The sequence below is a fragment of the Camponotus vicinus genome, unplaced genomic scaffold (assembly GCF_025532165.1).
Source record: "Camponotus vicinus isolate PSW18456_S1 unplaced genomic scaffold, iyCamVici1.0 SCAF_2, whole genome shotgun sequence".
NCBI classification, from domain to species: domain Eukaryota; kingdom Metazoa; phylum Arthropoda; class Insecta; order Hymenoptera; family Formicidae; genus Camponotus; species Camponotus vicinus.
Genome location: NW_028141956.1, coordinates 1,863,510 through 1,879,264, shown reverse-complemented (window position 1 = coordinate 1,879,264; position 15,755 = coordinate 1,863,510). Strand labels below are relative to the sequence as shown.

General features: G+C 30.1%; 1 long non-coding RNA gene across 1 annotated transcript; it reads left to right on the top strand.

The window, feature by feature from the left end:
• Nucleotides 1-1,245: 1,245 nt before the first annotated feature.
• LOC145966188 (uncharacterized) lies at nt 1,246-2,326 on the top strand. Its single transcript, XR_014436984.1, has 2 exons — nt 1,246-1,419; nt 2,062-2,326. It is a non-coding gene; the product is annotated as an uncharacterized LOC145966188 (long non-coding RNA).
• Nucleotides 2,327-15,755: the final 13,429 nt, after the last annotated feature.

Below are 15,755 nucleotides of genomic sequence, written 5' to 3'. Positions count from 1 at the left end.
TCAAAAAATCAAATTCACCTACTCTTTGTGCTTTTTGTAACTAACCAAACCTCAAATTTCGCAGGCTAGTGTTATCAGTCAAAATCACCTTTCCTCATATTTTTTTAAATTTTTGCACAATAATTTCTATTGTGAAGAAATTTAAAGTTAAGTAAATTCGAGTAGTGTATATACAGGGTGATTCATATAAAGTGACCGATGTGAATATTAGGTAAAGTTAAAGAGCTATGAAAAAATTTTTATACCAAAAGATGTTTGACACAGAGGAGGACATCGTATGGTACAAACGATATTTTTATAGATGAAGGCATTAAGTAGATTTCAAGATCAACTTAATTTTTTTAAATGGAACCCCCTATTTTTTATTACATATTCTTGTAGCTCATCTCGAGAGCTTTCTAAAACACTATAATTAAGTTAGTTTTCATTAAGTACTTTCCGAGTTATGAGGCTTGAAATCATTTCTTAATTTTACATAAACCGTAAAATATCTTGTAAAATATTCTTTTTTCGATTATCTTACCTTAATACTTTTACGTACAAAATAATGAGAGGAATCAATTGGTGTAAAGAAAACACATAGTTATTTTTAAGAAAAAATATGTAATTGTTAATTGCAAATTACATATTTTTTCTTCGAAACAACTATATGTTTTCTTTCAAGCCTCATAATTCGGAAAGTACTTCATGAAAACTAACTTAATTATAGTGTTTTGGAAAGCTCTCGAGATGAGCTACAAGAATATGTAATAAAAAATAGGGAGTTCCATTTAAAAAAATTAAGTTGATCTTGAAATCTCCTTAATGCCTTCATCTATAAAAATATCGTTTGTACCATACGATGTCCCCCTCTGTGTCAAACATCTTTTGGTATAAAAATTTTTTCATAGCTCTTCAATTTTAACTAATATTCACATCGGTCACTTCATATAAATCACCCTGTATATGTGTCTGTATGCACACACCTTAGTAACACAGCCAAAAACGCATTTTTTTGGTACTCACAGCTCGTGATTGTAGAAGTCGCTTCTTTTTTATCAGAAGGCACATATCGCGCCTTATGATAGCATGACAAAAATATAATCATGTTCATTAGATAGCTGTAAACCTTCATCTCTATTTTTTCGACGGCGTTTTCTGACCTCCATGTAATGCTCTCTGACATGTTGGAAAACATCGGCATTTTCAGACTTAATAAATGCTTTTGTTTTTCTCTCAAAAGAAATATTCCACACATCTACAATGGATGCATTGGAATATCTGAGCACGAGACCTCGCTACTGGTATTCGATTGCATCGTCTCTGTGCGACTAAGTACACGAAAAGAACGCTTTCAAAGAAATCCGTTGTTGTGAATTCATAACTTAGAATATTCACCGAGGCGACGAAGTTGCTTCTGCGCTCGCGAGGGAGATATATGTACGTTATGATTACGCCGGTCATTGCTCGGAGCTTTATCGAGTCTTTAAATCTAAGATAATACTAAAAGAAAATATCACAAATCTTTAAAAACAAGAGAAAGAACAATTTTCCTACCAAAGGATTTTAAGGCTAACACAGCCTTTCCTGCACGTCCTACAGAAAAACTCTCTTTACAACTTTTGATCAGGACTTCATAACAAATAAATTAAGCCACATTTGTACTGTAGAAAAAGGGGCTCAGAAACCATCCAAAATGATCACCCTCCTTTTAATTATAAATCAGAATAGAGGTTAGATTATATCTTCTGGAAATAGGGCCCCACCGTTGAGGGGGGCGGAATTCATTGTATCCACGCTTGTATTTTGCAAAACCAAGAGAAGTTTACTCTCAACAAGGATTAAGATTAGATATATAAAGAATAAATTGTGTTTATTAATGATATCTATTGTTTACTAATGATATTTATTGGTCGTAAAATTTTTTAAATATTTTTCCAATATTCTCTCTCTCTCCACTAAAAAAACTATCGGAATTTATTTTTACATTATGGCGCCAAAGTTATGGGAATCGTGCCAACAAAAATATATATATATCAGAGAGAAGATATATATCTGAGAGATGTCATGGCCTGCTTTTAGATCCCTGAAAGCGATATTCCCTCTATGGACATTAAAAACGTGGACATGAACTACACAGCCAGTGTCCATGAATATTCTCAGAGGATAATATATAATGTGCACAATTTCTGGTTTTGTTCCGTGCTATGTGCACGAAATGCCGGTAGCACCAGTGCTGTATAACAAGATATTTATGTATGTAAATTGATAGTAAATAAATTATTCAATCGCGAAAGATACTGTAATATTCAAAGATGAAATAAATATTTTTCTATATTCATTGTCATATTTATATCTTTTTATTTACAAAACACAAAATGCTTGCTGTGGGATAAAAACATTTTTAACCGTATTTCTATAAATCTTCTTAATTAGCAGTAAACTGATCTTTGATATTTATCAATCATTTTTTTAATTATTTAAAAATTCAATTATTAATACATGTGTAGAATTTGCCAAATTAACTCTGATTGTCAAATAATCTGATTCTTCTGAAGTTTTTATAACTAACACTCGAAAAATATAGATGTTGCAAAATATTTTAAGTCTCTTCCTTTATATAAAATATAAAGAATTCATATGTTCCATTCTAATATAGCTAACATTATTTATATATTTTTATCATAATTTTCATACCAGCATAATACTTTTATGCTTAATACTTTATATAATACAATGTACTAAATTATAAAATTTAATATAATTACAAAATAGTATTACTATTAATAAATAGGTTGTATGCATACTGTCTTTTAGTTTCTAATTATTTCCAATCATTATGCATTTCTATCCAATATATTCTCTTCTTCGAGTTCTTGGATTATTATGGTTTATTGTATTCCTTTGTGTTAACATCATAAAAATTACCATCACTTGTCATGCTTATTCTTTCCTATAGAGTCCATCGGAATACTTCTTATGGACATTCGTTCTCAGGTATAGATATTCAAATCACTGTAGTTGCCTTTTTCCATTTTCTCGATTATTGTCCCTTTTTCTTTCATTTTATTTAAAAATATTAATATAATTAATATAACAAATATTTATATAATCTTGGTATCTCTCTTAGTCTTCCCCTTCGACCTGTCCAGCATGGATGACCCTATCAGTAACTACGGTCGGTATTCATAATTCACTTTTATATTTAAGATCATACTTAAAATTATCTTAAATATAAGAAAAGTTTATATGAATATCGGCGTATGTTACCGCCGGCATAGCTCTCAGGTTCATTAGAATACTCAAACTTCCTCACCCGGCAAATGCCTCCGTTAAGGTGGAGATACCATCGAGGAGGAACAATTTTTTATTTTCTTTCAATACAGAATTTAATACAAAAGTTAATGTAAAATATAATATAATTTGAAATGTAATACAAAATAATTTATAACATGGAATAATTTATTACACGAAAATGTCCAAAATATATGCATAATATTTTATAATATAAAATTTACTAAAAACTTTTACATAGTCCAAACAAGATTAGCGATGATTAATCCCTAAGATTATTGGAATTTTAATATATTTTCCTTAGCATTAAAGGAATATTAAAAAAATTTTAATGATCACCTAGGTCTAACAATCCTCTTTTTTTTTTACGCGGGGGAAAAGCTTCTTATGCACACCCCGGCGGGACCTATTTAGCGGGCATTTAGCTCACATACATAAAATTTCGTATTACATAAAAGTATATAAATTTCGTATTACATAAGTACATAAAATTTCGCAAAAAAATTTGTATTACTATAAAAATTATTGAGTGTTAACAAATTTAATTTTCATCCTTATAGAAATAAAATACCTATATAAAAAACACTCAAAAAATATTGACCCCTTAAAAATTCTTAATATTAATAATATAATTATTGAAATATTTATTAATCTGTTTTCCCTAATATTATTTAAACCTACACATTTCCTGATACTTTAAAAGATACATAATATATTAATCACCTCAATTAATCACATAATAGCCCTAACAATCCTCTACTTTTTAAAAGGAAAATGAAAAAATCTTAATGATCACCTAATAACCCTAACAATCCTATTTCTCGATTAAGTGAAATTATTCGAGGAAAGCCTATCTCTAATCACGTATATTTTAATTACGTGCCCTAATTACATTCTCTAACCGTGTGCCCTAACCGCGTGAATAAATGTCCGACATTACGTACTATTGTACGTAAAGCTTTTCTTCAGGCCAGTTGAACTTACTTTTCGTTGATCCTGGCCACTTTCTCGCTCGATCTCTAATCAGAGATCGAAAAAGGAGATAAACACTCCTTCTTTTGCCGAATAATTAACGGCAAATGAGCGTAAATATTTCACGCTCATCGTAAAGATCGCTCGATTTTACGATCATTCGTTAAATATTTGAATATAATTTTATTTTAACTCAAATAAAGCCAAATTACTACAAATTTCTGTATATTATATTTTCTAATAAAATATAAAATTTATGTGTGTGTATAACTTTTACCATATTACAAATTATTTAATTAATTAATCATTTGGCTTTATATTCAGTTAAAGTAAAGTTTAAAAACAATATTTATAAACAAATTCTACGATGGATGAGCTATAAGAAATTAGAATAAAATGAGTGCGCATTATAAAAATAAAGTAGAATCAGAAATTGATAAAATTGATAAAATTATTAATGCGTGCTCTTTATTTAATAAATTAGACAAAACCTTTACAAAAAAATTTTCTTTTCTTGATTCTCTTTTTCTAATTAATACTTCAATATATTTTCGCAATAGATGCAAAGCATTTCGAAAGAATTTATTAAAAATTAATTAATTTAATCTATCCTAGCTCATTCATTTTAAGGTAACGGATTTATTACAATCTACAATCTACAATCCACAATTTACATCTACATCTCATCTACAATCTCTACGAATTCGTTACCTTAAAGTTAAATAAAAATTTTTCTCACTCACCGGCACTGATGCGCAACAGCGGAGTTATCGAAGCTACGTTGTCTGTAACATACAAATATAAAATTCATTTATAATAATGTTTACAAAATACAATCAATATTTCAAAAAATTTTTATCGTTCGGAATTTTATATCCGATGTGTAAAATAATAAGAAGAGATAAACACGTGTGGAAAAATTTTATATATTTTTGAAACTGTTTTTTAAATAGAAAGTTTTATATGACTTTTATAAAAATCTTTTTCTCTAATTTTCTCTTTAATTCATTTAAATAATAAAACCGAATTATTATCCGTACAATTTATACCATGATATAGAAATAATAAATATTCACCATCAGGTTGCTCCGCCGATGCAAGATGCCTTCTCCCAAGCCTCCTCCTCCTCTCATGTTGTTGACGCGCGATACTTTAAACGGCACTCCCGCACTCACGAGCGATATTTTTATATCGCTATTTCCGCTATTTTACGCGCGATACTAAACGGCACTCCCGCACTAATTCGGTACGATTAAAAATTTGGTCGCGCGATGTATATATTTATTATATATATACCTTGTACGACACTCCCGGTTTCGGTACGAGCGAAAATCCCATTTCTTTTCACGAGCATCAACTTCGAGCCAACAGGTCGGGAATGGAACGATACAACGAACAAAGACTAGGCCCGAACCGGAAAGAAGACGAAACGATTGACGGAAATAGAGAAAAATGAAATTCACCAACTCTTTTTCGCATAATTATCCTATCTCGTATCGAACCTGGACCCGCTAAGCACGATTTCAGGTGCTCCGCCCGGACATATTATGCCTCCCGCGGTTGCTATATGCTACACCAGGCTGGTAGACGGCAAAAGAAGAGGATACCCACATTTTTTAAATGCTAACATTCAGCAATTTAGAAAATGGGGAGGCAACCTCTTTTACCGAGCGAAAATCGTGCCTAAGGGAATCCACTCGACGGAGTCTCGACAGGGTTAACACACGCAGTGCGTGTGGCTGTAGACGAGCAAAGAGAAAGGATCCATTAACGACCATTCCGAACAATCGATCGAGTTCTAACTAATTCGGGCCGAATCACTTGACGAAGCACGAAGCACGAGTGTACATTGCATAGCAACGTGTGCAAACTCGAAATCCTAAATTAGTTGGCATCGGAAGTAGAGACTCGTGACAATAATGAAATTGGGATTTTTATACGAAAAGTCCAACGCGGAAGTGCGAAAACGCGACGACGCGAGAATACTACAACGCGAAAACGCGATAACGAAACGCCGCCGTCCGCGACACGTTGATGGCACCGACAACGAGAGGGTACTTAGCTTCCCCTTCAGGCTCCTTAAGATTTATCCTAAATAGAAAAATTTAAGATAAACTTGAAGGCACCATCCAAGTACTAAGCCCTCCCACCCCGACAAGGTGTACCCCATGGGAGGGTTATATTATATATAATAATTTTATATATAATATAATACATAATTTGAAATTTATCTTGTAATATAGTACATAAATTTAAATTCGCAAATATAAACGATAAATAAAAATGTAAAAGATAAAACAAAATCTATTATATAAAGCAATGTTCAAAATAATTGATTTTAATACTAATTATTGCGCGCAATTAATTTTTACTTTTAAATAGATATATTTTAATGTTATAAATCGCGTAATTACAAAATAATTTATATTTCTTAGATATAAACTTTTAAAAATATGATAAATAAAAAAAATTTCCATTTTTTTATATATGAAATATTTAAATAAATATATTAATATGAAATGTTTTATAAAATATAAGAAGTATCTGAAAATATTAATTAATAAAAAATTTTATAAATGTTTTAATTATTTTAAAATAAAATGGAATATTTTTTATAAGTATATGTATTATATACATATGTTACAATTTAAAATCACTATCAAAGAAGTAAAACAAAACGTGAAATATGTATATTTTGAATATAAACTAATGAATATAAATAATTTATATATTGTTGCGTCCGCGGAACGATATATATCGAACGCGCGCGACTCAATCGGCATACGCTAACGCTCGTGCACTCGTAACTAATAACGCGATTTAATGTGCACAAGAATTTTAATAAACCGCGAGTAACATACAAGAATTCAGAATAATCGTAAAACGGATCACAAATAGACGCGCGTCCGCACAGCTTGGCTCAGACTCTCTGACGGTCATTGTTCATAACAACATCTTGACAACGCGCGCGCGGAAACGATCTTCTTCGAAAGAATTCAACGGGTGACGAATACAGCGGGACGGAACGCGGGGACGCAACAATATAATAAATAATGAATAAATGATAAATAATTTATATTAATGACTTACATCATATCTTATTGGTCCATCCATTTCCAAAATCTCCTTTTTTCTTTTGTTTTCTTCGCTTTTTCCTCGTGGCACTTCAATCCTCCTTGCACTAATTTGAATTTCTCGTCGCACTTACACTCATTCACGAAAAGTTCCTCGTTGCACTTGTAATTGTATTCAGAGAAAGAATTTGATAATATATGATACGTCTCACATCACTACTTCACTGCTCAAGAGCCACTGAGCGAATGATCGTAAGTCAGAAACATTATCCCGGTACTGTTTATATCGCCAAGGTTGACTATGTATAGAAAGAATTTGATAATATGTGAAACGTCTCTCACGTCATTACTCGAGGTCACTGTGCGAATGACAATAAAGCCATGTAACATATTAACAATAGCGCTATACTGTTTATCAAGGTCGAACACGGTGTTATTGATAATTCTCTCGTTGTCGAAATATTTTCTGTAATATAAAATATTTGCGCGAGGAATATTAAATTATAAAAGTATTTTAATTTATTGATTAAGATTAATTGATTATTTATTAAACTATTCATCACTCATGAAGTCTTTCGTTATGCCAATTATTTGCATCTATAATTCGATTGTTTTACTTTGTGTTCTCTCACAATCCAAATTATATTGAGATTGTCAAGTAGAATGATAAAGTAACACGGATGGAATATATTTGTGACTCTAAGTATTAAAATAATAATTATTGTCCGTAAAGATTGCAACATCGATGTTATTATTTAATATGTTGGATTCCCATCACATTAAATCGATTCTCGATTAAATTGTATATTGTTTAATTAACGGATTGAGAAAATTTAGAGCATTGGTCGAAATATATTTAATTCTAATATCGTTAAAGAAATATTATAATAAGCATCGATGATCAAAAGATATATCATAATATATTTAATTCTCTTGTCCCCTTTCATGTATTCCCTGTTTCAATTTTTATTCGCAGTAATGACAAATATTTATCGTTGAGATACAGTTTCATGTCGTTTATCAAAAGTTAATTAATTTTTAATTATTAATATTTATAGCAAATTATGTTTCGATACTAATCGTAATCGTGTTTAGTACAAAAATTACAATATACGAAGCGTTTCTCATCACTACTTTATTACTCGAGAGTCACCGTGCGAATGATGACAAACCCGTAATGTAGCGCGCTACTGTTTATATTTTATATTGCCAAAGTCGAACACTGTGTTATTGATAATTCGTTGCCGAAATATGTTATACATTATAAAATATACATTAACGCTAAATATTAAATAACAGAAGTATTTTAATTTATAGATTAATTAATCGATTATTTATTAAACAATTAATTAAATATTTGTCGAATCGTAATCATTCATTACTGCGAATAAAAATTGAAACAGGGAATACATGAAAGGGGACAAGAGAATTAAATATATTATGATATATCTTTTGATCATCGATGCTTATTATAATATTTCTTTAACGATATTAGAATTAAATATATTTCGACCAATGCTCTAAATTTTCTCAATCCGTTAATTAAACAATATACAATTTAATCGAGAATCGATTTAATGTGATGGGAATCCAACATATTAAATAATAACATCGATGTTGCAATCTTTACGGACAATAATTATTATTTTAATACTTAGAGTCACAAATATATTCCATCCGTGTTACTTTATCATTCTACTTGACAATCTCAATATAATTTGGATTGTGAGAGAACACAAAGTAAAACAATCGAATTATAGATGCAAATAATTGGCATAACGAAAGACTTCATGAGTGATGAATAGTTTAATAAATAATCAATTAATCTTAATCAATAAATTAAAATACTTTTATAATTTAATATTCCTCGCGCAAATATTTTATATTACAGAAAATATTTCGACAACGAGAGAATTATCAATAACACCGTGTTCGACCTTGATAAACAGTATAGCGCTATTGTTAATATGTTACATGGCTTTATTGTCATTCGCACAGTGACCTCGAGTAATGACGTGAGAGACGTTTCACATATTATCAAATTCTTTCTATACATAGTCAACCTTGGCGATATAAACAGTACCGGGATAATGTTTCTGACTTACGATCATTCGCTCAGTGGCTCTTGAGCAGTGAAGTAGTGATGTGAGACGTATCATATATTATCAAATTCTTTCTCTGAATACAATTACAAGTGCAACGAGGAACTTTTCGTGAATGAGTGTAAGTGCGACGAGAAATTCAAATTAGTGCAAGGAGGATTGAAGTGCCACGAGGAAAAAGCGAAGAAAACAAAAGAAAAAAGGAGATTTTGGAAATGGATGGACCAATAAGATATGATGTAAGTCATTAATATAAATTATTTATCATTTATTCATTATTTATTATATTGTTGCGTCCCCGCGTTCCGTCCCGCTGTATTCGTCACCCGTTGAATTCTTTCGAAGAAGATCGTTTCCGCGCGCGCGTTGTCAAGATGTTGTTATGAACAACGACCGTCAGAGAGTCTGAGCCAAGCTGTGCGGACGCGCGTCTATTTGTGATCCGTTTTACGATTATTCTGAATTCTTGTATGTTACTCGCGGTTTATTAAAATTCTTGTGCACATTAAATCGCGTTATTAGTTACGAGTGCACGAGCGTTAGCGTATGCCGATTGAGTCGCGCGCGTTCGATATATATCGTTCCGCGGACGCAACAATATATAAATTATTTATATTCATTAGTTTATATTCAAAATATACATATTTCACGTTTTGTTTTACTTCTTTGATAGTGATTTTAAATTGTAACATATGTATATAATACATATACTTATAAAAAATATTCCATTTTATTTTAAAATAATTAAAACATTTATAAAATTTTTTATTAATTAATATTTTCAGATACTTCTTATATTTTATAAAACATTTCATATTAATATATTTATTTAAATATTTCATATATAAAAAAATGGAAATTTTTTTTATTTATCATATTTTTAAAAGTTTATATCTAAGAAATATAAATTATTTTGTAATTACGCGATTTATAACATTAAAATATATCTATTTAAAAGTAAAAATTAATTGCGCGCAATAATTAGTATTAAAATCAATTATTTTGAACATTGCTTTATATAATAGATTTTGTTTTATCTTTTACATTTTTATTTATCGTTTATATTTGCGAATTTAAATTTATGTACTATATTACAAGATAAATTTCAAATTATGTATTATATTATATATAAAATTATTATATATAATATAACCCTCCCATGGGGTACACCTTGTCGGGGTGGGAGGGCTTAGTACTTGGATGGTGCCTTCAAGTTTATCTTAAATTTTTCTATTTAGGATAAATCTTAAGGAGCCTGAAGGGGAAGCTAAGTACCCTCTCGTTGTCGGTGCCATCAACGTGTCGCGGACGGCGGCGTTTCGTTACCGCGTTTTCGCGTTGTAGTATTCTCGCGTCGTCGCGTTTTCGCACTTCCGCGTTGGACTTTTCGTATAAAAATCCCAATTTCATTATTGTCACGAGTCTCTACTTCCGATGCCAACTAACTAGGATTTCGAGTTTGCACACGTTGCTATGCAATGTACACTCGTGCTTCGTGCTTCGTCAAGTGATTCGGCCCGAATTAGTTAGAACTCGATCGATTGTTCGGAATGGTCGTTAATGGATCCTTTCTCTTTGCTCGTCTACAGCCACACGCACTGCGTGTGTTAACCCTGTCGAGACTCCGTCGAGTGGATTCCCTTAGGCACGATTTTCGCTCGGTAAAAGAGGTTGCCTCCCCATTTTCTAAATTGCTGAATGTTAGCATTTAAAAAATGTGGGTATCCTCTTCTTTTGCCGTCTACCAGCCTGGTGTAGCATATAGCAACCGCGGGAGGCATAATATGTCCGGGCGGAGCACCTGAAATCGTGCTTAGCGGGTCCAGGTTCGATACGAGATAGGATAATTATGCGAAAAAGAGTTGGTGAACTTCATTTTTCTCTATTTCCGTCAATCGTTTCGTCTTCTTTCCGGTTCGGGCCTAGTCTTTGTTCGTTGTATCGTTCCATTCCCGACCTGTTGGCTCGAAGTTGATGCTCGTGAAAAGAAATGGGATTTTCGCTCGTACCGAAACCGGGAGTGTCGTACAAGGTATATATATAATAAATATATACATCGCGCGACCAAATTTTTAATCGTACCGAATTAGTGCGGGAGTGCCGTTTAGTATCGCGCGTAAAATAGCGGAAATAGCGATATAAAAATATCGCTCGTGAGTGCGGGAATGCCGTTTAAAGTATCGCGCGTCAACAACATGAGAGGAGGAGGAGGCTTGGGAGAAGGCATCTTGCATCGGCGGAGCAACCTGATGGTGAATATTTATTATTTCTATATCATGGTATAAATTATACGGATAATAATTCGGTTTTATTATTTAAATGAATTAAAGAGAAAATTAGAGAAAAAGATTTTTAGAAAAGTCATATAAAACTTTCTATTTAAAAAATTTCAAAAATTTATAAAATTTTTCTACACGTTTATCTCTGCTTATTATTTTACACATCGGATATAAAATTTCGAACGATAAAAATTTTTTGAAATATTGATTGCATTTTGTGAACACTATTATAAATGAATTTTATATTTGTATGTTACAGACAACGTAGCTTCGATAACTCCGCTGTTGCGCATCTGTGCCGGTGAGTGAGAAAAACTTTTATTTAACTTTAAGGTAACGAATTCGTAGAGATTGTAGATGAGATGTAGAAGATGTAAATTGTGGATTATAGATTGTAGATTGTAGTAAATCCGTTGCCTTAAAATGAATGAGCTAGGATAGATTAAATTAAATAATTTTTAATAAATTCTTTCGAAATGCTTTGCATCTATTGCGAAAATATATTGAAGTATTAATTAAAAAAAGAGAATCAAGAAAAGAAAATTTTTTTGTAAAAGTTTTGTCTAATTTATTAAATAAAGAGCACGCATTAATAATTTTATCAATTTTATCAATTTCTGATGCTACTTTATTTTTATAATGCGCACTTATTTTATTCTAATTTCTTATAGCTCATCCATCGTAGAATTTGTTTATAAATATTGTTTTTAAACTTTACTTGAACTGAATATAAAGCCAAATGATTAATTAATTAAATAATTTGTAATATGATAAAAGTTATACACACACATGAATTTTGTATTTTATTAGAAAATATAATATACAAAAATTTGTAGTAATTTGGCTTTATTTGAGTTAAAATAAAATTATATTCAAATATTTAACAAACGATCGTAAAATCGAGCGATCGTTACGATGAGCGTGAAATATTTACGCTCATTTGCCGTTAATTAATCGGCAAAAGAAGGAGTTTATCTCCTTTTTCGATCTCTGATTAGAGATCGAGCGAGAAAGTGGCCAGGATCAACGAAAAGTAAGTTCAACTGGCCTGAAGAAAAGCTTTACGTACAATAGTACGTAATGTCGGACATTTATTCACGCGGTTAGGGCACACGGTTAGAGAATGTAATTAGGGCACGTAATTAAAATATACCTGATTAGAGATAGGCTTTCCTCGAATAATTTCACTTAATCGAGAAATAGGATTGTTAGGGTTATTAGGTGATCATTAAGATTTTTTCATTTTCCTTTTAAAAAGTAGAGGATTGTTAGGGCTATTATGTGATTAATTGAGGTGATTAATATATTATGTATCTTTTAAAGTATCAGGAAATGTGTAGGTTTAAATAATATTAGGGAAAACAGATTAATAAATATTTCAATAATTATATTATTAATATTAAGAATTTTTAAGGGGTCAATATTTTTTGAGTGTTTTTCATATAGGTATTTTATTTCTATAAGGATGAAAATTAAATTTGTTAACACTCAATAATTTTTATAGTAATACAAATTTTTTTGCGAAATTTTATGTACTTATGTAATACGAAATTTATATACTTTTATGTAATACGAAATTTTATGTATGTGAGCTAAATGCCCGCTAAATAGGTCCCGCCGGGGTGTGCATAAGAAGCTTTTCCCCCGCGTAAAAAAAAAAGAGGATTGTTAGACCTAGGTGATCATTAAAATTTTTTTAATATTCCTTTAATGCTAAGGAAAATATATTAAAATTCCAATAATCTTAGGGATTAATCATCGCTAATCTTGTTTGGACTATGTAAAAGTTTTTAGTAAATTTTATATTATAAAATATTATGCATATATTTTGGACATTTTCGTGTAATAAATTATTCCATGTTATAAATTATTTTGTATTACATTTCAAATTATATTATATTTTACATTAACTTTTGTATTAAATTCTGTATTGAAAGAAAATAAAAAATTGTTCCTCCTCGATGGTATCTCCACCTTAACGGAGGCATTTGCCGGGTGAGGAAGTTTGAGTATTCTAATGAACCTGAGAGCTATGCCGGCGGTAACATACGCCGATATTCATATAAACTTTTCTTATATTTAAGATAATTTTAAGTATGATCTTAAATATAAAAGTGAATTATGAATACCGACCGTAGTTACTGATAGGGTCATCCATGCTGGACAGGTCGAAGGGGAAGACTAAGAGAGATACCAAGATTATATAAATATTTGTTATATTAATTATATTAATATTTTTAAATAAAATGAAAGAAAAAGGGACAATAATCGAGAAAATGGAAAAAGGCAACTACAGTGATTTGAATATCTATACCTGAGAACGAATGTCCATAAGAAGTATTCCGATGGACTCTATAGGAAAGAATAAGCATGACAAGTGATGGTAATTTTTATGATGTTAACACAAAGGAATACAATAAACCATAATAATCCAAGAACTCGAAGAAGAGAATATATTGGATAGAAATGCATAATGATTGGAAATAATTAGAAACTAAAAGACAGTATGCATACAACCTATTTATTAATAGTAATACTATTTTGTAATTATATTAAATTTTATAATTTAGTACATTGTATTATATAAAGTATTAAGCATAAAAGTATTATGCTGGTATGAAAATTATGATAAAAATATATAAATAATGTTAGCTATATTAGAATGGAACATATGAATTCTTTATATTTTATATAAAGGAAGAGACTTAAAATATTTTGCAACATCTATATTTTTCGAGTGTTATTATAAAAACTTCAGAAGAATCAGTGATTATTTGACAATTAGAGTTAATTTGGCAAATTCTACACATGTATTAATAATTAAATTTTTAAGTAATTAAAAAATGATTGATAAATATCAAAGATCAATTTACTGCTAATTAAGAAGATTTATAGAAATACGGTTAAAAATGTTTTTATCCCACAGCAGGCATTTTGTGTTTTGTAAATAAAAAGATATAAATATGACAATGAATATAGAAAAATATTTATTTCATTTTTGAATATTACAGTATCTTTCGCGATTGAATAATTTATTTACTGGGTAAGCATGACAAGTGAGGGTAATCTTTATAATGTTAACACAAAGGATCAATAAACCATAATAATCCAAGAACTCGAGGAAGAGAATATATTGGATAGAAATGTATAGTGATTGGAAATGGTTAGAAACTAAAAGACAGTATGCATACAACCTATTTATTCCCAGATAGCAAGCACACGTCATTTTGACGTTCCAAACTGGTCATTTTCGATCATATGTCGTCAAAATGACTGATTTGTTACATGACTTTATATTGACGACTTGATATAACATTATTTTGACGTCATTTTTCAGTCATGAACTGACGATTATTTTATTATTAATGTGATTAGTTAGTACATCGATCTCATAAAAAAAATTTTTTTTAATTTTTTATATAACATGACTTTCGCGATCAGACTTTAACAATTTTTCTTTTGACGCATGCGTTTATATGTGCACGACTTATGTTGCTTAATCACTCAAATGTTCATTAAATTAGTGCACATTGAAAATATTAGCTATATCAATCGAGTGTAATTATAGTGCCAAAAAATATATTTTTTATAATAATATATTTTTAGAAATATATTTTTAAATAAATATTTTTAAATAAATAATATATTTTTAAAAATATATTTTTTTATAATTTTTTTATAATACAGTTGATTGACAAAATATATTTTTATAAAACACAGGCAACGGAAGACATTATTTGTTAAAATTTTATATGATATTAGAAGTAAGTTTTTTTATTTATGTTTAAATAAAATAATAACAAATATAAAATACTTGTGACCTATTTTCTTACCATATTTGTGTTTTCCAGCGTTTTCAAATAAAGCAGTTTATTCGATCCACTGAAGAATGGAATGGTTGTAATTGTTCAATGATGCTCTCGAATCGGTTAATCTGCTTTATTCGACAACGCTATTAAATATATTATTATGCTAAGAAAAAGACGTCAAAATATGGTACATTTTATGACGTCAAAATGCGATACATGTCACGACGACGTCAAGAATCTGTGACA